This window comes from Phascolarctos cinereus, unplaced genomic scaffold (genome assembly GCF_003287225.1).
Source record: "Phascolarctos cinereus isolate Bilbo 61053 unplaced genomic scaffold, phaCin_HiC Scaffold_5;HRSCAF=322, whole genome shotgun sequence".
NCBI lineage: Eukaryota > Metazoa > Chordata > Mammalia > Diprotodontia > Phascolarctidae > Phascolarctos > Phascolarctos cinereus.
Genome location: NW_027555958.1, coordinates 344,706,842 through 344,734,186, shown reverse-complemented (window position 1 = coordinate 344,734,186; position 27,345 = coordinate 344,706,842). Strand labels below are relative to the sequence as shown.

At 36.7% G+C, this 27,345-nt stretch overlaps 1 protein-coding gene across 4 annotated transcripts in view; it reads left to right on the top strand.

Annotated features, from left to right (window-relative positions):
* Positions 1 to 27,345, top strand: part of RGS7 (regulator of G protein signaling 7) — a 668,840-nt gene that overhangs the window by 268,782 nt on the left and 372,713 nt on the right. The gene's annotated exons all lie outside the window — the stretch shown is intronic.

Sequence of the window (27,345 nt, the reverse complement as noted above, 5' to 3'; positions counted from 1 at the left end):
TATCCCTTGTTTAAATTCATTCAATAAAGTCACATTAAGCCTATCATGTGGGAAATAATGTCATTAAATGAAGTCTCTTCAGGGGAGCCAGTCTGTCTTCAGCAGGCAGCGGTTCAATGTCTAATCTACAATGTTAAAAGTCATTCACCTCATCTGTATTCTAATGTAATCACAGCTTTTGTAAATATGCTCTTGGGAGCATCTTTTCTCTCCATGTTATTTAGTGAAGCATTAGTTTTCAGGTTTTTGTGTTGATGAAAATGTCAAAACATAACTATGATGTGTATGTATATGTATCTTTTTTTTTTAAAGCATTTCATTCTGAAAGGTTCTATGTAGTCAGCCCTAAGGGTTTAATGGTTTGTGTACCATTTTACTCAACTTTAAAAACTAGTATGTTTTAAAGAAGCAATTTGTTAGATTACATTATAATTTCTTAATATTGGGCTAAGGTATTTTTTGAAAGCATTTCCTCTTGAGAGTGTCATTGTTTCCTTCCTTTTTGTGGATTGGGTTATCGAGACGCTTTCTCAGACATGTTTGTAATTTGTATAGTTTATATGTGAATGAAGTAGTGGATAAAGCATAGTCTGGTATAGACTTAATTTAGGTTACCAAAAAATACAAGCAGCTGATAAAATGGACAAGTTGTCAAGAGGTGGGAAATTGGCGACTACTTCAGATTCAGTAGAAAATTAATTGGAGGCTTCATTTGAAATTCACAAAACACAAATCTAATATCCTCAGAGAAATATTTTTTTGTAAGCTATGGAAAAATGCATGCTTCGCTGTTCTTTAGAGAATGATCGTAATCAGAAGAAAAATTCTTTTAGTGTCTGACAGGGGAAAAAATCTTAAATCTCATTTGAAATTGCAACTTTATATAAAGTTTTGGTGAGTGTAAATAAGCTAATTAGCTTAAACACTGGATTTCTAAAATTACAAGATCAGAATTTTTATTTTTCCCCAAAAACTTAACAACTCTGCATATGAGTTGTTTGATGGCTTCCACTGCTACCATTTATTAATTTAGGTTAGGCAGGGCATTGATGGGTTCCTTCTAAGAACAAAGTATTATCCTTAATCAGGTTTGTGTTTCTCTAGCCTGCCTTCTCAGGATCTATTCTTGGCATTCTCTCCTCTCCCCTCTTGAAAATCTTTCTAAAGGAAGGACTTTGGGCGCTAGTAGGGAAAGCTGACTGGTAGAACTTTGAAGAGCTTGGGAAAGTTCTTTTATGTACATGAGGGGAACCTTCCCTAATCAGAATTCCCTGTAAGATTCAGTCCACACATGTCTTCCTAGAATTGACATGTGAGATTAAATCATTGGCGCTGATGTTGTAATTATGCATCAGCAACAAAAGAGAAACCAGAGGACTTATTCTGAGCAAATATTCCCAAATAGGAATTTTTTTTAACGTGAAGATTTTTCTCTTATAATCGTTTATGAGTAAAGCTTTTCTTAAAGGAGTCATTCACTAGTCCTTCTTTTTCCTACCCTCTACAGGTCTTCCCAAGGCCTGTTATTAACTTTTTCCCACTAGGATCCTGTATTAAAAAGAAATAAATATCTGCTCTCTGCTATGTACTTGAGAAGTTAACAGTCTATCAGCTCTTACCTAACATCTTGTAGTTACTTTTAAGCAAGCATCTCACCAAAAAGTACATCTGCTATTTTGTTAACAAGAGCTGTTCTGGAATACTAAAGACAGTGAGAGAAAGGGAATATATCATGCTACTCATCGTTTGATTCCCACCACTAGTTGACTATATTCTTCCTTGACAGTGTGCTGAAATAGCCCGTTCCATTTTCCCCTGAACTTAGCACAGTAATTAGTCTCTAGAAACCCCAAGTCAGAATTTTCTGATGCTACATCCATGCTAGTCTCAGCAGTAGTCCCATTTAGCACCAGCTGCTAAGAGAATTTCATTTGCAAATCTATTTTCTTAGCCTGTTCAGAAACTCTTTTAAAGATCAATAGTAGTGATGATGCCCTGTCATGGAAGTGGTTATAAAGAGCAGTGATCAGACAACAGTTAGGAATTAAACTTTTGAGCTGTTGGCAGAAATTAGGTCCTCAGAGTCTACTCTTTCCTCTTGGACTAGATTAGTAGAATATGCTTGTGTGTGTACATATGTGCATGTGTGCGTGCACACATATACACACACACATACAACCCAGAGAGAGTAGTTTGCAATATATTCAATGACCATGCATGAGTGAACATGCCTTATTTCCTTCTGTCCATTCATCCTCTCCTTGTGTCTAGGTAAATTCTTTAGTCATTTGGCCTGGTGCAATTATATATTTTTCTTGGACACAGTAGATCTGAGTGAGTTAAAAGTCTGAGCTTGCTCTAACCTTTTCCTTTCTACCCTTTGTTTCTTTACATTGTCTGCCTCATTAGTGTCTGTATATCTGTATACACATAAACTCAGAACACTGGAAACAGTTTTGGAGAAGGCCTAGAATTTGGTTTCTTTATTTTGAACATTGAATTTGTGTATGCATGATGTATTAGGAACTATTTTTGTAAAGCAGCTTTTGAAATTTCACTGTGGATATACAGTTAGAATTACTTATTCTCCAAAGAAAAATCCCCTCATAACATGTCTCCTCTTCCTTTCCAGTCTTCTTACACTGGCCCTCAGCCCCTAAAAGTGCTCTGTTGTCCAGTGACACTCAACTCCTTGCTTTTTCTCAGAGAAGACACTACGTCTCCTGATTCCAGATAGTGTCATGTCTGTCCCAAATGCATGGAATGTTGTCCCTCATCATCTCCACCTCCTGGCTTCCCTGGCTTCCTTTAAGTCCTAGCTAAAATCCCACTTTCTACAGGAAGTATTTCCTGATCCCTCTTAATTCTAGTGCCTTCCCTCTGTTGATTATTTCTAGTTTCTCCTCTATCTATCTAGTTTATGGGCAGCTAGATGGTACAGTAGATAGAGTGCCAGGCCTGCAGTCAGAAGACTCAGCTTCCTGAGTTCAAATCTGGCCTCAGACACTTACTAGCTATGTGACCCTGGGCAAGTCACTCAACCCTGTTTTCCTCGATTTCTCATCTATAAAATGAGCTGGAGAAGGAATAACAAACCACTCTAGCATCTTTGCCAAGAAAACCCCAAAAAGGGTCACAAAGAGTCAGACATGACTGAAAAATGACTAAACAACAAAAATCTAGTTCATATGTAGTTATTTGCGCGTTGCCTCCTCCATTATACTGTGAATTCTGAAAACAAGGACTGTCTTTTAACTTGTCTTTTTAACTCTGGCATTTAGCGCAGTGCCTGGCACATAATAGGAATGATGTTTTTCTTTGAACACATCAAACATAGATCTCACACTTAATAGTGGTCCTTGCCATAATAATCCAGTAAGCTCTACGGTTCTCTCTTGACCCATATAATCAAAGTATCATATATTGTTTTTGTAGTCAATGAGGGATATGCCCTGGGTAGCACTGGGTAGTTTTTGGTACCATGCATGGGATCAGTTGTAGTCCAGTATAGAGCTCAATTGTACACTTTCAACTTCTATCATTGTCTCAACTGTAAGGTTCCTTCTAGGGACTGGAATTTGAGTTCTTTGAGTTTCTTGGCTTGTATTACTTCTTTTGGTCTTTCATCAGCTATCTGCTTTTACAACCAGTTAGCAATGAACAACTGAGGCAAGGTTGATTCAATAGAATAAGATTTCACACACACTGGTGACATATTGTTTGGTGAAAGTTCTTAAACTCTTAAGGTCCTTGGTACATGTCCAAAACTGAACTTGAATTACTCTGTAACTCTCCTGAATTCCTTTGAACAGATTAAGCCTAGGATTTTCCTTTATTCCAGGAAGGTCTTCCATAGTATCAGTGACTCCGGAAATGTTCTAAACCTTTTTTGGTCTTGGCAACCTGGAGCTACACATTGTTTCTCTTCATCCTTCTCTCCCCCTAACTTAGCCTTCTTGCCCTCTCTGCTTCTGGTTGCTTCTCTGATCACTAGAATTAAAATTTTACTGCCTTCACCTAATAGCAACATCATTATTTGTTTTTCACAGGAATACTTTTGAGAAGAATTTTTTTTTAAATTTTTAGGCAGTTGGGGTTAAGTGACTTGCCCAGGGTCACACAGCTAGTAAGTGTCAAGTGTTTGGTCTGAGGCTGGATTTGAACTCACGTCCTCCTGACTCCAGGGCCAGTGCTCTATCCACTGTGACACCTAGCTGCCCAAGAAGAAAATTTTAAACCATTCTTAGGGAACCTAATGAATAATGCTGTCTTTTACTGATGGATGACCCCTAGTATTTGAATTCTTTTGAACATTTATTTTTAGAAAATTGATTTGTATATTCAACTCTTGCCCCAGAAGAAACTGTGAGCAATATAGCCTCAAAGATTAAGGAAGTATAGAGGAAAAGAGGAAAATAAATTCAAGTTTTACAATGCTACTTCTTAATTTGGTGATCATCAGGGTATTCGTATTTTGCTTCTCTTCTATTGTGAAAGCTTATTATGATAAGCTTAACATGATATCCAGGGACATTTATTTTATATTATTCATTGATATAATAATTATATAGATGCCTCTATTTTACCATTTTCCTTAATTTTTCTCTTTCCAATTTTTGTACAATAATTTTTGTACAAATTTGTATAAATACTATTTCAAATAATTCCACATATATGAAAATGACCTAATTCCAAATAAATTATTTCCAAAATTTGGAAATTTATTAATGTGGTTTCTTCCTCTAGTAATATAGATTTCAGTGCCTCTGCACTTAGTACTTGACCTTTGAGAGTGGCAATGGCTAAAAAAATACATCATCTGATGGTCAATCTTGTTACAACCCTCTACTAACTTTACTAAGTTGTTTCTCTTATAACAGATATAATCCAACACCAGACTTGTAATTGAAGACTTTTTAGCTTGGTAAGACCTGCTGGAGCTGGGACTCCACTGGCATAGCTTTTGATAGTCCAGGGTCACTTTCACACCATAAGGAGACATTATCATATACATACATTTATGTATCTGAGAATCATTATAGTTTAGAGTGATGGTATCAGTGCCAAGAAGGCCTGGGATCAAACTGTACCTCTTACACAGACTGGATGTGTAACCCAGGGCAAGTCACTTAAACTTTCAGTGCCTTTTCTAGACAACTCTCTAAGAATATAAATTATAGGGGAAGTGTCAATCTACATTGCTAAAGGGAGTCTCTTCATCTAGAAAGTCCTTGTATCAAAGAAATTATAAATCCATTTCCTTCCTTCCTTTCTTTCTTCCTTTCTTCCTTACTTCATTCTTTCCTCCCTTTTTTCTTTTCTTTCTGTCTCTTTCCTTCCTTCCTTCTTTCTAGTCATCACTGTCCAACTGTAATTATGATATTAAATAGCAAATAAGAAATATATAAGAAACAGGTAAGAAGAGATTCAGACAATGAAAATTATATGAATGAAGTATCCTAAGGGTCAATATATTCATCAGTTAGTTAATAGTTCTTTATTAAGTGCCTGTTATGTTCCAAACATGATGCTGGGTACTAGGGATATAATGACAAAGAATAAAGTGATCCCTACTTGTAAGAAGCTTACAATTTAATAGAGGAGGTAACAGTATCTGGAAAATAAATTATACACATAAAATTAACAATTACAAATGTATAAAAATAATTAAATAAAAAAATAGTTTGGGAGGGAAGGTACTAGCAGTGGGATTTGGGGTATTGGAAATCAAGCAAAAGCTCAATGCTTAATGATAGTACTTAAAGGAAAAGAAGGAGTCTATGAGGGTAGGGGTAAGGAGAGAGTACATTTTAGGTACGGGGGTGGCCAAAGCAAAGGTATAGAGATAGGAAATTAAATGTCATGTGTGATCTGCATGTGTGCATATGAAATGGTAGGTAGTAGAAATATACCCAAACCTACATATGTGTGTTGTAGGTTACTTTCAGTTGAACAGTTTTCATTTATTATTATATGTTAAATAACTTACAGCTGTACAATGACAAGTTTGGTAGCCTGTAATACATTAAATGTATGCAATGCATTTTCCCCTGAAATAAAAAAGTGTTTCAGGGGCAGCTAAGTGGCACAATGGATAGAGCAACTGGCCCTGGAGTCACGAGGACCTGAGTTCAAATTTTGCCTCAGTCATATAACACTAGCTGTTTGACTCTGGGCAAGTCACTTAATCCCAATTGCCTCTCTCTCTCTCTTTCTGTCTCTGTCTCTCTCTCTGTCTCTGTCTCTCTCTCTGTCTCTCTCTCTTTCTCTCTCTCTCTCTCCTCTCTCTCTCTCTCTCTCTCTCTCTCTCAAACACACACACACACACACAAAAGTATTTCCTTCTGCATTAACTCATCTTACTGAGCTAATTACTTGCTCATATACATTTCCATAATGCTTATGAAATTAAAACAATAATAACTACATCAGTCACAAGAAAAAAAAAACACCAAAAACGTGCTGCTGGGAAGGTGGAGGTCTTGGTATCCGTGCTCAACTTGTACCTGAATAGAATCCTTTATAAAAAGTTCTTTAGGTGAAAGAGAATTGATTGAAGACAAGTCATCTGAAGCTATCTAAAGTGCCATTTGTTTTACATGTTTCTGGAAACAAAAAGAGAGTCCTAGACCCTCAGCAAGGAGTTTTGGGGATCACACAAATTAACAATAGAACAGTCAGGAAGCTTTGTGACCTATTTCCCACCAGTGAAAACACCTTTTCTTCTCCACCAGCCTGTCTTTCTGACATCCAGAAGAGAGTATAAAGCAATAGAGATGCTTATGGATCAATGCCCTCTCTACCCTCCTTTTATTCGTAGGAGAAAGGTTAGAGTGAGCGGACATCTTACCCTCTGTTCCACTCTTCCACTGCCCACATAAGAATACGTGAAAAGATAGATCTACCCACCAAGGAGTCAGCAAATATGTCTTTAGGGGTCCACTGTTAACCATTCTCACATGTCAATTTTTTATTAATGGAGAGTAATTGGGAAATATGAGGCTGTTAAATGAGGGCACGCAAAAAGTGACTGAGACTCTGTAGCTTAGAATAGTGAAAGCTGAGAGAATATTATTAAATCTCTAAAATCATGAATAAAATAGACAAAGAGAACACAGGCTCATTCAAATTCTGAAAGAATGAGACAGGAGGACAGACACGTTTTAAAACTTTCACTAGGCAATTTTAGGTCAAGTCAGAGGAAATATTATCTCCTATACCAGATAATAATAATATTCCAAATGTTGTACTGGATGTGTGAGCTTGTCTTTATAGGCATTTTCTGTTACGATGCTGTTCATAGCACAATATCCACATCTTTTCATTCTGTTTGACTCTTTCACTGCAGTCTTATTCTGCATAATTCACATAGAAATGTCATTAACCTATTGAAGGCTGTGCCAAGGGAGCACAGGCCCTGACAGCTCCCACCAATCCAGGAAGGCTGAGTACAGATGTAACAACAGGCTGTTACTTGAATCCTAGCATAGCTATGGTAAGTTTAGAAAGATCTGACAGGCAGGTCACTAGATGAAGATATATTTTTGGTGAAGGTAACACATGAAGTTATTAATAGTTTGTGCCAGAGAGGGCTTGTGTGATTACAAGCCTCAGGAGGGAATATCCATAATAATGAAATTATGGATCCTTGTAATCATAACAGCTTCCATTTAAATAGTACTTAAAAGTTTATTAGGCACTTTCTGCATAATAGTCCTAGGAACTAATTAGTGTAGGTAATATTAGTCCCATTGTACAGATGGAGAAACGAAGGCCCAGAGATAGGAAATAACTTGGTTATGGTCAAGCAGCTAATAAGTATCAGAGTTAGCGTTTAACTGAGATCTCTTGAATCCAAGGCTTCTGATGCTCTTCTACGATAGCACAACTGCCTCTTTGGGATGGCACCATTCTGAAATATACATGAATTGAATAGAAGTTTGGGTGTATTAATGAATGGCAGAGATGTAAATGGCTATTAAGAGAAAATGAGAAATAAATTATACATGCCACCATATGACTTCTCATGTTTCTTTTTAATTTTATTTTTACTTTTGAGGATTCAGTTTACTCGTATTTCAGTCATGTCTGACTCTTTGTGATCCCATGTGGGGTTTTCTTGGCAAAGACACTTGAGTGGTTTGTCATTTCCTTCTCCAGCTGATTTTATAGATAAAGTAACTGGGGCAAACAGTGTGAAGTGACTTGTCCAGAGTCACAGAACTAGTAAGTGTCTGGTACCAGATATGAATTTAGGAAGGTGAGTCTTTCTGACTCCAGGCCTGGCACTCTATCCACTTCATTATCTAGCTGCCGATTTTTGAGAATGGTTCTTCTTACCTCATCTTTTTTTTTTTTTTAGGCAATTGGGGTTAAGTGACTTGCCCAGGGTCATACAGTTAGTAAGTGTCAAGTGTTTGGTCTGAGGCTGGATTTGAACTCAGGTCCTCCTGAGTGAAGGGCTGGTGCTCTATCTACTGAGTCACCTAGAAGCCCCCTTTCAACCTCATTTGGGCTGGAAATATAGTGGCCACTCATGAGCTGATTTGTTTGGGAAACTTTATGCCGTTCCATTTTTCCAGCCTGGGATGTTTTGCCCTTTCTTAGGCAGTCTCCTAGTCCTCAGCTCTTCAGAATCACTTCTTGTGTTTCTCATTGTATTCAATGACTGTGATTATAAACAACTCTCCTTTGTATTTCAGTATCTTTAATGAAAAGACCCTGGGTAATTGCTAATTGTTCCTTTCACTGAACTCTGGAGGCCACCCAATTGGCATTTATACCCATTGCATGCCTTGTCTTTTTTCTCATCCATATGTTGGCTTTCCATTACATAACTACTTTTCTAAATCTGTTTTTTCCTCCTTAACACTTGTTGATCTCAGGTGGAAGACATGGATCAATCCCAACTATAATCAAGCTCTTCCTTTTTAAGTTGCAGAAGTTAAGTAGAAGAAGCCTTTGTATTTAAAATCTACTCACCTACATTATCCAGGAAATCCATAGGAAAGTCATTTAACTTTGAAATGATTTTGTTCCCTTCACACTGAAGGGAAGTTGATGATGGATTGTTGATCTGTCTCACAGGGTTATAGTTAGGTGTGACTAATAAAAGAAACTATAAACAAGTGAATCTGTCATTAACTCTGATTTTCTTTCTCTTTTCAAATAATTTTATATTTCATTAAATGTTTCCCAATTACATGTAAAATTTTTTAAACTCTTATTTTTAAAAATTTTGAGTTCCAAATTCCCTCCTCTCTCCTCTCTCTCCTCCCTCATTAAGAAGGCAATGTGATATTGATTATGCACTTGAAGTCGTGCAAAATACATTTCCACATTAGCCGTGTTGCAAAAAAAAATCACACAAAATAAAACAATAAAATTAAAAAGTGAAAAAATTATGTTTCACTAGGTGTTCAGAGTTAATCGATTCTCTCTCTGGATATGGGTAACATCTTTCATCAGAAGTCCTTCAAAATTGTCTTGGATCATTGTCTTTATCAGAGTAGCTAAATCTTTCACAATTGATCATCCTTACAATATTGCTGTTACAATATACGATGTTCTCCTGGTCTTCTTTCTGAAATCATCCTGCTTGTCATTTCTTACAATGCAATATCATTCTATCAATCATATATCACAACTTTTTTAGCCATTCCCCAATTAATGGGCATCCCCTCAATTTCCAATTCCTTTCCACCCCCCAAAAAAGCTGCTATAAATATCTTTGTACAAATGGGTTTTTTCCTTTTTTAAAAAAATTTCTTTGTGACACAGACCTAGTAATAATATTGCTGGGTTAAAGGGTATGCATAGTTTTATAGTCCTTTGGGCATAGTTCCAAATTGTTCTCCAGAATGGTTGGATTAGTCCATACTCACCAGCAATACATTAGTGTCCCCATTTTTCCATATCCCCTCTAGCATTTATCATTTTCTTTTCTGTCATGTTAGGCAATTTGACAGGTGTGAGGTGGTACCTCAGAGTTGTTTTAATTTGCATTTTTCTGATCAAAAGTCATTCAGAGCACTTCTTCATATCCTATAGATAGCTTTGATTTCTTCATCTGAAAATTGCCTGTTCATACACATCCTTTGACCATTTATCAATTGGAGAATAGCTTATAGTCTTAAAAATTTGACTCAGTTCTCCATATATTTAAGAAATAAGGCTTTTAGCAGAAACACTGGCTGTAAAGATTGTTTCCCAGCTTTCTGCTTTCCTTCTAATCTTGGTTGCATTGGTTTTGTTTGTGCAAAAGCTTTTGAATTTAATGTAATAAAAATTCTGTATTTTATGTTTTGTAATGCTCTCTATCTCATGCTTGGTCATGAACCTATAACTCACTTAACTTCTTAAATAATTTCGATGCTATACCACTTGGTGCATATATGTTTAGTATTGATATTGTCTGTAGTACCTTTTAGCAATATATAGTTTCCTTCCTTATCTCTTTTAATTAGGTTTATTTTTGTTTTTGCTTTGTCTGAGATTAGGATTGTTACCCCTACTTTTTTTTTTTACTTCAGTAGAAGCATAATAGATTCTGCTCCAGCTCCTTGCCTTTACTCTGTATATGTCTCTCTGCTTCAAGTATGTTTCTTGTAAACAACGTATTGTAGGATTCTGGTTTTTCCTCCCCTTTTCTATCCACTTCTGTTTATGGAAGAGTTTATCCCATTCACATTTGCAGTTATGATTACTGTATACTACCCTTCATTCTATTTTTCCTCCTGTTTGTCCTTTCTCTTCTTTTACCCTTTCCCTCCTTAACAGTGTTTTGCTGCTGTCTACCACCTCCCCTGATCTTCCCTCTCTTTTTTTAGTCCCCGGCACCTTTACTTAATCTCCTCCCCCCCTACTTTCCTGTCAGACAAGATAGATTTCTATACTCAACTGATTGTGTGTGTTATTCTCTCTTTGAGCCAATACTGATGAGAGTAAGGTTCAAGAGATGCCCATCACCTACCCTCTAATATTTTCCTCCACTGTAATAGGTTTTTTAAGCCTCTTCCTGTGAAATAATTTATCCCATTCTACCTCTCGCTTCTTACTGTACCTAGAGTACTCCTCTTTCTCATCCCTCAGTTTTTTTATGTTATTCCCTCAAATTCACCTTATACCTGTACCCTCTGTTTATGTATATTCCTTCTAGCTGTACTATCAGTGGTACAATTTTTAAGAATTACAAGAATCATCTTCCGATGTAGTGATGTAAGCAATTCTGCTCCATTGAATCCCTTATGTTTTCTTTTCCCTTTTTACCTTTTTTAGGCTTCTCTTGTGTCTTGATGTTGAAGATCAAACTTTTTGTTCAGTTCTGGTCTTCTTATGAAAGCTTGAATTCCTTCTATTTCATTGAATGACCATTTTTTCCCCTGAAGTATTATGCTTAATTTTGCTGAGTAGGTGATTCTTGGTTGTAGTCCTAGCTCCTTTGACTTGCAGAACATCATGTTCCATGACCTCCTGTCCTTTAATACTACAGCAGATAAATCATATGAAATCCTGATTGTGGCTCCCTGATATTTGAGTTGTTTCTTTCTGATTGCTTGCAGTATTTTTCCTTTGACCTGATAGTTCTGAAATTTGGCTATAATGTTCCTTGGAGTTTTTGTTTTGAAATCTCTTTCTTCAGGTGGTCAGTGGATTCTTTCAATGCCGGTTTTGCCCTCTGATTCCAGGATATCAGGGCAATTTTCCTTGAAAATTTCTTGAAAGATGCTGTCCTGGTCCTCCTTTTGATTGTGGTAGTAGTCCAATGATTCTGTTGTTGTCTCTCCTGGATTTGTTTTCCTGTTCACTTGTTTTTCCCATGAAGTACTTTATATTTTCTTCTATTTTTTTCATCCTTTTGAATTTCTTTGATTGATTCTTGATGTCTCATAGAGTCATTTGCTCCAACTTGCTCAATGCTAACTTTAGAGGAGTTGTTTTCCTCAATTAGCTTTTGTACTTTATTTTCCATTTAGCCAATTGATCTCTTTAAGGAGTTGTTTTCTTCAGTGGGTTTTTCTATCTTCTTTTCCATTTGGGCAATTTTACTTTTTTTGTTTTGCTTTGTTTTGGCAAGGCAATTGGGGTTAAGTGACTTGCCCAGGGTCACACAGCTAGTGAGTATCATGTTTCTGAGGCCAGATTTGAACTCAGGTCTTCCTAACTCCAGGGCCCATGCTCTATCCACTGTGCCACCTAGCTGCCCCCGCAATTCTACTTTTTAAGCAGTTGTTTTCTTCATCCAAGCTGTTGACCAAGCTGCTGTTTTGAAGCAGTTATTTCCTTTATCCAAGCTATTGGCTATGCTGTGGCTTGTGAGGAGTCCTGATGCTGGGGTTTGCCTGCTATACCATGCTGGGGCTAGGGATCTCCTGCTGGTTTGCTGAAGTGAGGCTTGTTGCTGACTTGCTGGGATGTTTCCTGTTCTGGACTGCATTCTGCTTTTACCTGAGTAAGACTGACTTTTTATGCCAGTCTTCCAAGTTTCTTGGGCTAAAAAATTGTTTCACCCCATCTTTTTGATGGTTCTGCTGTTCCAGGATTCATTTTAGGGCACTTTGTATGGTTGTTTGGGAGTGAATATGGGAGCATTACAGCGATTTAGAGCTTACTCTGTTGTCTTGGCTCCCAGAAGTCTCTACAAAGTATTTTTTATCTGATACCAAAGGAATATTTTGCCCAGAGAGCAAAGACATTGCAAAATATAGATACTTGATATGCTTTGGTTAAGTGAAAGAATACACATTATTAACATCAAGGAAGTTGATGATAAAAGTTATACTGTGATGTAATCATGGCATTGAACTGTCATTGGTATCGTCTGTCCCTGTCGAAGTATTACTTGTAATCAAGCAATAGGCATTTATTAAGCATGTCCTATGTTCCAGGTACTATGCTTTGTTCTTGCAATGAAATGACGAAAATGAAATAGTCTCTGTACTCAAGGAGCTGATAGTCTTTTAGGGAAGACAACATGTATCTGTGTGCGTGTGTGTGTGTGTGTGTGTGTGTGTGTATACACACAATAAAAACAAAATAATTGTTGAGAGTGGCACCAGAAACAAAGAGGGGAACAGAAATATAAGAAAATGTAAAAATAAAATCACATTCACAGGTAGAATCCTTGTACGTACTGTTTTTTCTCCCGCTGAACCTCTAGGAGCTTCATGAAAAAAAAGAAGTTTTAGTAATGGTAAATTTGGGGAAATTTTCTAGTCATATTACAGGAGACAGATTGTGATTCAGTAGAAAAATAACCATTTATTAAAAGATCCATTCAACAATAGACTATCCTTCCTTGTGAAACCTGTAATAAAACTATTTAATCAGAAGCCAGAAATGAAGACAGAATCTTTAGATTCTGCTAGAGAGGTGAACCTCTGCAGAAGGTGGACTGGATGACCTAAAGGATCTTTTCCAAATTTCATATCTACGCTTCCATTATAAGCTGATTGTCATCACACAAAGCTATGGGTAAATAAAAATGCTATGTGGGGGTCCCAATATAACCCTATTCTTTATAGACAAAAAGTTAGTTTAAGGACTCTCTGTCTTTAATTCCATTACCAAAAGGAATTTACTATAATGTAGTCTCATACGATGGATCTTGACATTAATTTTATAGGGGTAGGCATGGGAATGAGGGGCTAATCAAGGTACAGCTATCAATGGAGGGGATCTGGAAGATATTTCTAGATTTATTTACAGAGTTACTAATTGCTTGGTTTTCTTTTTGATAAGCTAGTCCATGTGAAAACAAATTAGTTTTTCATTCCTTCTCTGTCAGACATAGCTAAAAGCAAAATGTAGGAATCACTGATGACAAAGACCTATGTATCTTGAGAAATCAAATAGCTTTTAATTATGTGAACTGGGAAGACCATCTCAAAGTTATCTTTCAAATGTATTGTCTATATCTTCTGTTTCCATGTCCTCTTTCTACCATGTTCTTCTTAATATCTTGTAATATAACTTCCTCACCATCACTCTACTGAAAGTGCTTCTTTGAAGGTTGCCAATAATAATGATAATAATTTTTATAGTAGTTGATCTTCATATATAACTTTAAGCTTTGCAAAACTATACATACATATAAACACAAGTATATTATATATGGTATGTACATACACATATATAATATGTGTGTGTATGTTTATATACATACATAATTTCCTCACAAGAAACTGGTGGTGTAAGATACTATTATTACACTCATTTAGGTACTATTATTCTTTTTTTTAGCTTTCTTATTTTTTAATTAATTAATTTATTTTTAGTTTTCAACATTCACTTCCATAAGATTTTGAGTTCCAAATTTTCTCTCCATATCTCCCCTACCCCCACCCCAAGACGGTATGCAATCTTATATAGGCTCTACATATACATTCATATTGAACCTATTTTCACATTAGTTATGTTGTAAAGAAGAATTAAAACCAATGGGAGAAACCATGAGAAAGAAGAAACAAACAAACAAAAAAGAGATGAAATAATGTGCTTTGATCTGCATTTAGACTCCATAGTTCTTTTTATGGATATGGACAACATTTTCCATCATGAGTCTTTTGGAGTTGTCTTTGATCCTTGCAATGTTGAGAGGAGGTGAATCTGTCAGTTAGTCATCACACATTGTGGCTGTCACTGTGTACAATATTCTCCTGGTGCTCACTTCACTTAGCATCAGTTCATTTAAGTCTTTCCAAGTTTTTCTGAAGTCCGCCTGCTCATCATTTCTTATTGCACAATAGTATTGCATTACATTCATATACCACAACTTGTTCAGCCATTCCCCAACTGATGGGCATCCCCTCAATTTCTGATTCTTTGCCACCACAAGGTACTATTATTCTTACAATGAGGCTGAGAGGTTAAGTGAATTGCCCAAGATTAAACAGGTCATGTGTGTCTGGGACAGAATTCAAACATGGGTTTTTCTGACTCCAAGTCCAGTGACTTCTTCTCTACCTTTTAAGATCCAATTCAAATGGGTATTTATTAAGTACCCACTCCATGTTAGTAATTAGGGATATGAAGACAAAAGGGAAACTCTGGCCTTTATCTACATGATTTTTCTGCTTCATTTGATATATTGACTACCTTATATCTCTTGAAATTCTTTCTTCAGATGGTATCTGATTTTTTTCTTCCTGGTTCTTTGCTTGCTTTTTTCTCTGCCTTCTTTGGTGGTTTCTCTTCTGCCATTCAGATCCCAATTCTAGATACTTTCATCTCATCCTATCTCTGTCCTTCCTCTGCTCTTTCCTTTCTAGACCCTTCTCCTGCAAGAACTTCTCTTGTCATGACTTCTAATAGCATCACTGCACCAAGTCAGTAGCTCCCAAATCCCATCCCTGATTTATTACTAAGTTCCAGTCCTATTTTTTCCAATCTTTTGAATAGTCATCTCCATGTGGATGTTATCATCACCTTCAATACAATCTATTCAAAACTGAAGTCATGATATCACCTTCCTCCAAATGGCTTTCCTTGCAATTTGTGTCAATGATATACTACTGTTCTTCCAATTTCATAGCCTAAAATCTTTGGAGGTATCTCTAGCTGATATGTGATTTCTTGGCATGGAAACCCCTGCAAATAATTCAGATTGCAAATGTCTGTAATGTGTAGTCTTAGAGCATTGTACTTATTGATTTTATTGAATAAAGTTTTATATTTCCTCTTCCAAATTTGGGAAATTGGAAACCAAGATTTATACTTTTTCTTACTTTAAATAAAATTACCAAATTATTACCATTATTAATTATTATTGCTATTTTTAAAATGTGGTCCTTGTTTTATACTCTGCCACTGAGTTAGTGTCCCTATATAACAAAAATAAATATTTTCCATTACCTTTCTATGGCCATAAAATGATTAATACAATCAATAAAAGTTTGTTGTTATTGTTGTTGTTGTTGTTGTTGTAAAAAGTCTAGATTCTGGATCAGTTAGGGGTGGGTTTTTTTTTGAAACTAGGATTTACTGGTTTGATCTTAGGCCATAATTCCTCTTGGGCTCTTGAATAACATGAAACAAATTAATAACAAGTGAAAATAGTTGCTTTCAGCTAAGCTACTGAAAGCCATCAACATTAACATGTAGAAAATGACCTCTGTCCAAGTTACCTTAATTGAATTCCCATAGCAGAAAATGGTATTGGTTTGCAAATTTTCATCTCATTATTCTTACTTAACATTTATCAGTGGCTGAAATCTTTACTTTCTCTGCTGCTGCATTCATTGCTAAATTTGGAAATTCAAATCCTTTTCTTCTTTAGAAATGTCTCCTGAAGGAGAAGCAGTATGGGTAGGCTTAAATTATCTAATACCTGTTCACGCTTAAAAGCCATATGAAATATGAGAAGCACTCTCGTCATCACTTTTCGCCATTTTTGTATCTGGCATTTAAATTGAAGCTACAGACACTCATTTGAAAATATGTGTATAGAGAGGAAAGAACAAATTTAATATGCCCACTTAGTGGCTCATTTCTACCTCTAAATGCTAGGGGTTATATTAATAATATGTTACCAGAAATGATTGGAAAATTTCCTTTGAAACCCTGATTGACACATTAATCTTTCATCACTGCAGAGTACAAAATATTTTAACCTTACTTTTTTTTTTTAATGGTTTCCCCCACAAGTAGGGAGTTTTCAGAAGAAATTCTAGCTGGAGGAAATCAACAATAATAACATTATTCAGGCACATAAAAGTAGATCCAAATGCCAATGAGCTCTCATAGCTTCTCATAACATTCAGAAGTTAGAAAGATCAGTCATTTTGTTTTCCTGATTATGTAAGAATGTCATGTCTAGCACACTATGCTTGATGTAAAACAGCAATTCTCTTCCAAAATTGTATATCTGAATAATATGTTCTTTCTTTGTACTTCCTAGGGGAGGTAAGGGACTACTTAACCTGAATGATATTGAAAGTATCCCAAAAAGTAGAAAATTGACAACTAAAGTATGTAGAAGAAAGTTTTAATTACTGGTATTAGGAAAAAGAAGAAGACTCTGTAGCTTTTCGGTTTTCCACATGTGTAAGGCTTTCAAAATCATTACATTTGATTTTATGCCTGTTTTGGATCCCAAGTAGCAAGTAAGCAGAGATTCTGAAGTTTTCAGTGAATCTCAAATCTCAAAGAAGAAAAATGAATTAAAAAAAGCAAGGTTCCAAATTCAACATTAATTTATTCATCTCAACAAATAATTTATTGAGCTCAACTTGTGGCATGTGTATATGTGCACGCATGCACACACACGTGCAGAGATAAATTGGTATAATAGAGAGAGCTCTGATTTTCCATCCAGGAGATGTCTTGCTTCTTACATTTAGTAAGTGTGTTGTTCTCAGCAAGTGACACTCTCTGAGCCCCAGTTGCTTCACTTATAAAATGGGAATATTAATATCAGTAGTATCTCCGTTGTAGGGTTGGTGTGAGGATCAAATGAAAAAACTGTAAGGTTCTTTGCTAACTTTAAAGTACTGTGGTAATGATAGCAGTTAATTGTGGTGATGATTCTTGCCCTCATGAGTTTACCATCTAGTAGAGGGGATGAAATAGGTGTACATGTATATTTATATATACATATAATTATAATAATAGAATGTAGACTATGAGAGTGCATTAGAGGATGTAGAAATGATAGTTCAAAAGGGGAATTGCAACTGGAAGGATTGGTTGGGGTCAAACTGAGGAGGGTTATGAATGTCAGACTGAGGAATTTGGGCTTTATTCCATAAGTAAAAAGGAACCATGAGTACAAGGATCAAAGACAATCCATTATTGGCAGTATTTTATATCCATAAGCTACTAAGGTCTCCCATTAATATGATCTTTGTTTAAATTGCAATTGACAAAGAAAGTTTTGGTAGAATAGGAAGCTCAATAGATCAGCTTTTCTGTTTCTCTATTTCTTATGTGTGAATCAACTCTGATATATTCTTTTATTCATAATATAAATTAAAGTAAAACATATATGCTTCAGAAGAATTGTATTTTCATTTGGTATGGAGTACTTCCTCCTTCCCATTCCCTGAGGATTATAACTTATTGATCCCATGCAGTCCTGATCCATGACCATGAGGGAAAAGCATACCTTGAAATACTCGGACCCATGTATATATTAGGGAATAGTTTCCCTGTACTCTATATATTACTAGATAATAAAGCTGTATCTTGCACTGTGTTCTAATTTGTACCTTGCTCAAAAGAAACAAATATGTGCCATTGAAATTCCTACTCATAAATACAAGACCTTTACTTTTCAGTAAACTGGGCACAGAAGACCTTCCTACCATGTTGCAAAGAACACCTGTTTGATGGTCTCATTTGTCCCAGGTGAAATTATTACATTTGGTGACTGATTATTTTTGCAAAGAGTTTTTATTTATGTAGCTCTTCCTCAGGGGAGGAAGCATGTTAAAAAGCATATTTATAAAGTGACTTTTTTTCAGTCTCAGTTTCCTCATCTACAAAACAGGGATAATAATATCTCCTATTTCCCAGGATTGTTGGGCATATATTTGTAAAGTTTTTTGTAAAACGTAGTGCTACATAAATAATAATCATAATATTTCTTTTTATTGTTATTATTATTCCTTCTGCATTGTACTAAGCTGTGCCATACACTTTGGTACTTAAATATATACTGTCTTGTGTGATCATTATGCACTGTCCTTCCTTCCTTCCTTCCTTCCTTCCTTCCTTCCTTCCTTCCTTCCTTCCTTCCTTCCTTCCCTCCCTCCCTCCCTTTCTCCTTCCTTCTCTCTCTCTCTCTCTCTCTCTCTCTCTCTCTCTCTCTCTCTCTCTCTCTCTCTCTCTCTCTTTCTTTCTACAGCAGGTAGTGTAATGCTGGTATTACAATGGATGACTAATATCTGTTTTATTGTACTGAATTAAATTTGAACTAGAGACCTCCTTTATTTTGGAATTTGCCCTGTATTTTTGGAGTGGTTCATTTTGAAAAACGAATGCCCTATTTAGTCAATATTGTTAAAGAATGCACAGTGAAAATGTGAACTTTCCAGATGACTTAAGATTTTCCTTTTATTTGCTAAAACTTTTTTTTAGTGGGCTTGGTGTACAAGTGAATGAATCATTTCATGAAATGTCAAATCTGATAAGGACCTAAAACAACATATAGTTCAGTCCCTCCTTTTGCAAGTAAAGAAACTAGAACCCTGAGTGTTTGAATTTCTTATGTCAGCTCACACAGCTAGTTAGAAGCATCCCTCTTGATTCTTGGTTCAATGTTCTTTCCACTGTATCATGTTGTTTCCTTTCTTCTTCTTTTACTGGACTTCTTTCTAAAATATAACATCTACTTCTTTGCCTTCTGGAACAGCGACCATAATTTAACCATATCTATGTCAGTCAAGGCTTGTAATGAACAATCATGGTTATACTGTACTATAATACTCTGATGACATCAGGGGATATTGAATTCATTGAAAACCTCCAAAGTCTCTCACACTAGTTCTTTATCTGATAATGGTGCCATAGACAGAGAGAAAAAGTGGGTCTCACTGGAGTAATCAGAGGCAATGCAGAAAGGTCAAGATACAAGGATTAAAAAATGTTTGCAGTAATTATTTGTTATTGTTGTTCGGTCATTCAGTTGTGTCCAACTCTTCATCATCCCATGGATCTTAGCATGCCAGTACTGCCCGTGGGGTTTTTTTGGCAAAGATACTGAAGTGGTTTACCATTTACTTCTCTAGCTCATTTTTTTTTACATAGGAGAAACTGAGGCAAATAGGGTTAAATGACTTGCTCAGTGTCATACAACTAGTAAGTGAGGTCAGATTTGAACTCAGGAATATAAATCTTCCTGATTCCCAGGGGAGTGCTCTGTCCACTGTGCCACCTCCCTGCCCTGTATCAGTAATAATACAGTATCCCAAATAATTGTTTTCATACTTTTTCTAGTTTTTGTTACCTCCCTCGTTTTTAGGCTTGCCTCATCAGTGTGCTTGCCTCTAGTCAAGTAGATTGCAATTCTTTTATCCTCTTTTTTATCCTTTTAATTTGATATTTCTAATATACCATGGACTGGGAAAACAGACATTGTCAAAACTTCATTTAAAATGAGTGCAATTTGCTCTCCCCCTCCTAACTTGGAAAGTTTCTAATCTTCTTTTCAATAAGAAATCAGATTATTTAATCTTATTTTGTTTCATATTCTATTTATTGTTTTCTTTTAATGCATAAAAATCTGTGCCAAATCAATATTCAGGGTTTTTGTGTCTGCTGAAGGGTCTTTGACCAGTTTTATTATGCTTATCTGCTAAAAAAAAAAAAAAACATGGGTCAGAAAAAAAATAAAATGAGTGCAAATAGTCATTAGGGGTGGGTGGTGGGTGGGAGAGCTGTGCTCTTCTCCAGTGAATAAAGTATATGAATTTCACTACATGGACATTGTGAGGTCATTAATTTTTCAGAGATTTTTCTCCTAGGTTCCTCTGCATTTTCTGAGCAGTCCAAGTTGTCTAGTAAGTGATGTATTACTGTATTTCAATGGATGAATATATTTTATTATTATCTCTCACTTGTAAATATGGCATTCCAGAGCTTATTAAGATTATTCTACATAGATCTTAATTTTTCCACAGTAGAGACTGAGGCTCAGGGATATTTGATTTTCTTATTTTACAGAAGAAGATGGTTGTAGAGATGGACTTTGATGTCCTCTTAGTTAATGTCCAGATACTTTGCCTGTGTCTTTGAGGGATATGACAGTGTAATGACATGGAATAAGCACTCTTATTCATAACAGCATGGTACAATCCATTACACAACCACCATAGCTTTCCTGGTCCATTCACTGTTCATTGTGTGGTCAAGTCATATGCTCAATTCATTCAACAATTCATTTTAAAACTATATATAAGTTGTCTACTGTGTAAAGAGCACTTTGCTAGGCTTTGGGTGAGATACAAAGTTTAGATAAAGCACTGTGCCCTGCCCTCATAGTCTTGTAAGCAAATAAGCCACATACACTTAACTCATTACTTCAAGTAAGTAAAATAAGACGACATTCCTGTGTCTCTTCCCTCCATTGGTGCAGACTACAACCCATCCACTCTCTATCCCGGGAGATTTTTTTCCATATTCTCCAATGGTTCCTTCAAAGAGTATCTACCCAACATTTCAGAGGCCTTCCTCCAGGTCTCTTTTATATTTCCTGAGTATCAATCCAGCACTTAGGTTGTCCATCTTTTCACCCTTAGGATGCCTCCTAACTACCGCATCCCTCACTTCACGTGCTCAGGTACCATCATGATTCCCCTTGCCCCAAAGTGCAAAGTAAGGACCTTGACGACTTTTCCTATGTTCTCCTGATACACCCTAAGGACCACTAGGCCTTTCCATCTACTCTACATCTGTTTCCTTCCGTAAGAATGTAAACTTACTGAAAGCAGGAAACATCTGGCTTTTTATTTGTATTCTCAGTGTTTAGCATAGTGCTTGAAAGTAGGAGGTGGTTAATAATGCTTTTCCATTCCAGTAGATCTTTTGCTTGTGCCACACACCAACCCACCTCTTTTTCTATTCAGGTATTTCCTAGATTATATCCCTCACCCAACTTCTTGAATTTGTTATCTTTGGAAATAGGCCATAGCCTTCTTACACCTCTCACTCATCTGCCCATTTATCCCACATACAAATAGGACAGAATAATGCACAATAAGTGCTTAAGAGGGATGTCAGCAAAGTGCTCTGTGGGTTCCTAGGGAGAAAGTGGTTCAAGGGTCAGTGAAAGAGGTTTTCACTGCTGTTTAAGCTGGTTTGATCTAAGTCAATAAGCAGATAATGAAAGAGAACTAAGAGGCTAACACTGAAGCAAAGCAGCTTATCTTTCTAGGCTGAAAATCAAGTCCAGAAACTGAAGAGCAGTCTGACCAAACCAAAGGCAAAGGATCATGAGTTCTGCTCTTGAGGGAGATGTCTTTGTTAAACATAAAGAACTGTATTTTCTCCTGTTAATTAAGCTGTCAGATTCTTTGCTCTTCTAAGCCGTGAAAACTCCTCATGTGAAATCCATTCCCATTCAGTAGGTATGTCGAGATAAGAACCTGATGACTATGTAATACAAAAAGGTTATAATAATTGGTATCAGGAGGAGAGGAAGGAGATGTGGTTACAGAATCTAAGAGACAGATATGAAGTACAAAAATCAGAGGCACATCACAATCGAGAGGGCCTGTCAGCAGCTAAGAAGAAGAGATAGGTAGAAGACAAGAAAGGACCTTATTCTTTCAGAGACCAAGAAGAGGAAGTTATGATAGGAAGATGGGAGTTAGAGGAACAATTCAGAAGAGCCATGAGCCTAAGGGTAAGGGCCCAGTCAAGATGCCCTTGACCTAAAGGTGAGTGACAGTAGAGCCTAGGGACTGTCTGTGTATGAAGGGTATATCTTCTAATTTTATTAGGAAAAAATCCTTAAAATATTAGCCAAAACTAATCTATAAATATTATATCAGTTATATGTTAGCTCTGAGCTTCCCTTTGGCAAATCCCCAGTGCTTGGTGAGGAGTTCCAGAGATTTTACTCAGCTGTACAGCCTGCTGATGAATTCGTGTTGCAATTTCATCATGATGCTCACCCTAAGGTGTATTTAAGCCTGATTCCAGTGTGGGCATTAAACTATACATAAGATGCACAGGGGAGGAGAAACTACAGACACCTAATCACTCCCTTGGCTACTGTCCCAGCAAATCAACACATTAGCAAAACACATATTTGCATAAAGGAAAAAAAAACCAACCTTCATTTTCTCAGAAAACCATAGCCAGTTTCATTTCTATGGTCTTACTCCTGTCTGTCCATTTCACTGCTTATAACTTGAAATGTTCCCCAATGACAGGATTTAATAGCAAGGCTTTATTTACACACACACACACACACACACACACACACACACACACACACACACACACACATATACACATACTCTCACATGCTTGCATGCATGCAAAAATAATTGTTCTCTCCCAAAGCGATGCTCTCCCCCTACTCCTTTGCTCATGTTGATAGATTGTCCTACTTACTATGCTAACATTTAAAAGATCCAGAAAAGTAAAAGGGATACTGTAAGAAAAAATAAAAATGGATAGGCCCTTACTCCAGTCTCTTATGAAAAGGGGAGCCTTCTCTTCACTAAGGCCTACTCCTCTATATGTGCCTTTGAGTGCATGCCCCACCATCTTTTCCACCAGATTCCCCACTGTCATTTCCACCCTGTCTTTAATTTTCAGACTCTCTTCTACTGATTCCTTTCTTGCTGCCTACAAACTCTCTTATATGTCTCTTGCCAGCTTTCATGGCCATTTCTCTTCTTTATCCTTCTGGACTTCTCTGATGTATCTAACATTGATCACCTTTTCCTCCAGGATGTTCATTTCTCTCTAGTTTTTTAGGGAATTGCTTTTTCCAGTGTCTCCTCTTACCTCCCTGACTGTTCTTTGTTAGTTTCTTTTGCTGGATAATTCTCGCCAGCTGTGGATGTACCCTAAAACTTTTTCCTGGGTTTTCTTTTCTGTCCTGTTGGGGATTTCATCAGCTCCTATGGGTCCAATTTTCTTTTTTATATATGATTGTTAAAACTTTAGGGCAGCTAGGTATTGTAGTAGATAGCATGCTGGGCCTGGAGTCAGAAAGACCCATTTTCCTAAGTTCAATTCTGGCTCCAGACATTTATTAGCTATGTGCCCCTGGGCAAGTCACTTAGTCCTTTTTGCCTCAGTTTCCTCATCTGCAAAACGAGCTAGAGAAGAAAATGGCAAACCATGCACGCATCTTTTCTAAGAAAACCCTTACTGGGGTCACGAACATAATTGAAAAACAACTGAACAACAATAATAACACTACAACTTCCTGTCCACCCCCAATCTCTCTTTTGAGCTGCAGCCCTGGCATCAACATTTGCCGATGAGACATTTTGAGGTTGAGAGATGTCTTGAACTCCACGTGTCTAATACAGAATTTGTCACTCCTCATCTAAACCTCACTATTTATAGAAGGTAGTACCTTCCTCTAGTTGCTCATTTTTTCTCATTTTACTGTCATCCTTGACTCATCACTGTAATTCACCCCACAAAGTAAAAGCATTTAAGTACCTACTATGTGTCAAGCACTTTGCTGAGCACTTTACAAATATAATCTAATTTGATCCTCATAATAACCATGGAAGGCAAGCACTATTGTCATCCTCAATTTACATATTAGGAAACTGACATATACAGAGGCTAAGGTCACACATTTAATAGATATCTGAGGCAGGATTTGAACTCTAGCCCTCCTGAGTCCAGGCTTATCCACTGAGCTGTCTAGCTGCCTCATATCTAATTACTTGACAGACTTTATTGTTTATCTGTCTACAACATCTTTTGCATCCACCATTTTCTCTTTATCTATACTGCTACCATCCTACTGTCCTTATTGTATCTTACCTGTTCTATCAAAGCAGACCCCTGATTGATCTCTCTTTACTCCAATCATTCCTCTACATAACTGCCAAAATGCTTCTCCTAAAGTATAGGTATGACTATGTCACTCCTCTAATCAGTAAACCTCAGTGTTTGTTGTTCAATTGCTTCAGTCATGTCTGACTCTTCATGTCCCCAGTTGGGGTTTTCTTGGCAAAGATACTGGAGTGGTTTGCCATTTCCTTCTCCAGCTCATTTTACAGATGAGGAAACTGAGGCAAACAGGGTGAAGTGACTTGCCCAGGGTCACAGAGCTAGTAAATATCTGAGGCCAGAATTTGAACTCATGAGATGAGTCTTCCTGACTTTAGGCCCCGTATCCTATTCATTGACCCATATAGCTGCCCTTCAGTTACTCTCAACTCTAGGATCAAATACAAATGAAAAAATGAAATTTAAAGCTCTTCACAAGCTACCCCCATTAGACATTCAGGGTTTTGTTGCTATATGTCACTCGCACACACTCTGTATTCCAGACAGACTGGCCTTCTTGCTATCCTTTGCACATGATGCTCCATATCTTTATTCTGGCTGTTTCCCGTGCCTACTAAGCATTTTTCATCACTTCTACATCTTCGAATCCCTGCTTTCCTTCAAGATTCAGCTCAAGTACCATCTTCTACATGAAGCTTTTCCTGGGCTTTTCAGGTTCTAGTACTTTCCCCTCAAGGTTGCCTTTTACCTTCTCTTTATGTTTTGTTCATGCCTATAAACATGCACATTATTTCCCATGTAAGAATGTAAGTACCTTGAGGGCAAGGACTGTTTCCCTTTCATCATTGAATTCCCCAATGCCTAGCTCAATTCTTGACACATAGTAATTGCATAACAAATTAATTCTTTATTTGATTGGCAGAACACATTTCTCAGTGCTTACCTACTGATAAATGAATGAGGAGAGAGACTGTATCTGGCAGTAGAAGTGAAGGGGTAAGAGAGCATGAAATAATACTAATTCATTTGTCCACAAAGGTATGATGAAGCTGGAAGATTTTCTCAGGCTTGGCTGTAACCCAAGTGAAATATCCTTTAAGCCAAGCCAATTTATTTTGCTTCAGCTGTTGGCAACTGAATTCAACAAATATTTATTGAGTGTTTACTATATGTAAGGTACTATATTATGCATTGAGGGGGACTAGAAACAACAATAATACATAACCCCTGTATTCAAAGCTTTTAAGGCACTTTCCCCATATATGTGGACACCAGAAAAGGGCTACCCTGGATACTTTAATTATCTGTGATTTCAGCAGTATTTGTATTCCCTCTGCTTTTGCAGATCGCTGTCTTTCAGAGATTGACTAGAAGGTCAGCAGGAATTACTGTGGCTAAGAAACACAGTATTGTTGCATCCTCTGAATACCCTGCCAAGTAGAAAAATTGTAATTCCCACTCTTGAAGTGGTATTATTACCATATAGCAGTGAGAGTAAAATGTGCCAGAGTTAGCAAAAACTCTATCAATTTGCAATATTCCTGAAATGAAAATGTTTTCTATTACAGAGATGAGGATGACATTGACCCGTCCTTATTAGAGAAAGTCCTTTAACTTATCTTTTTTACATTTGTTTATTTTATTTTTCATATGAAACAAAACAAGCACTTTCATAATATAGTATAATAAAAAAGATGATTGTACATGAAACAGCAAATCTATTATGTACAATAATAGTGGTATGGGGTTGCATTGAGCCATCCACCTGCTCACATCTTATGCTTAATTGCCCTTATATGTATGATAGTTTGCCAGGGTTGCAGGAATGATGATGAGATGATACATGCATGATGCCTTACAGATTTGATAGGAACATCAGTATCTGCTTGGTTAAGAATTGCTTCAAGGAGTCCAATCAGGTCATTTTCATCTTAATCACATTTGCCTTGTCATGGGTTTATAAATATCATATGGTCTTAACTTGTCCATCTTCAAGTGTGACAATGTTATATAACCTATGTACATAGAGCAATCTGATCGTGGAGCTGGACAAGAGGAACGAAAGTTGTTGGTGTCCAGTTCTGGGCTCCCAGGAAGCTTTTGCAACTTAGATGTTAGACATCATTCCAAATATCATCTTGGAATCCCTCTTTAGGAAAAGGAAATCCAAGCAGATGCCTTTTAAACTTCTGTTTTCTTTTGCTTTGGCCTCAGTAGTGGTAACATTAATGGAGTGTGAATTTCACTTCAATAATGGTGCATGACAACTTCAAAAATAAACACTCTCTTATCTCAGCAGTTATAACTCCAGAAAGAGCAAAAGAAGGAGGTGAGATCCAAAGCTCTTATTAGTAGTAGTACAGTGGACTATAAAATGGGCCTTTTTCTGACTTCTTTCTGCATCTTTTCCTAATCAAACTGAAAACATTAACATGAAAAAGTCAAGAATAATCATGACATGAAATAGTTCTTAATCTGGAAAAACTGCTGAAGCTATTGATTTCTTATTTGATTGGGTCTTTTGTTTGTTTTGTTTTGTAGGAAGGAGGGAGGTAGAAGGACTAGTGACTAATATTCTAGACTTGGAGTTCACAAGGCTTAGGTTCAAATCCTATGTTGGCCAGATGACTTTATGTAACGTTATTCAAGACATGTAATTTATTTATTTTTAATTTTTTAAATTTTAATTTAAATTTTTTTCTCCATTAATTTATTTAGTTTGAGTTTTCAACATTCACTTCCACAAGATTTTGAGTTCCAAATTTTCTCCCCTTCTCATCCCTTCCCCCACCCCAAGACTGTGTGCATTCTGAATACCCCTTCCCCTAATCTGCCCTCCCTTCTATCCCAGCCCCCCCCTTATCTTATCCCCTTCCCCTTCTATTTTCCTGTAGGGCAGGATGGATTTCGATGCCC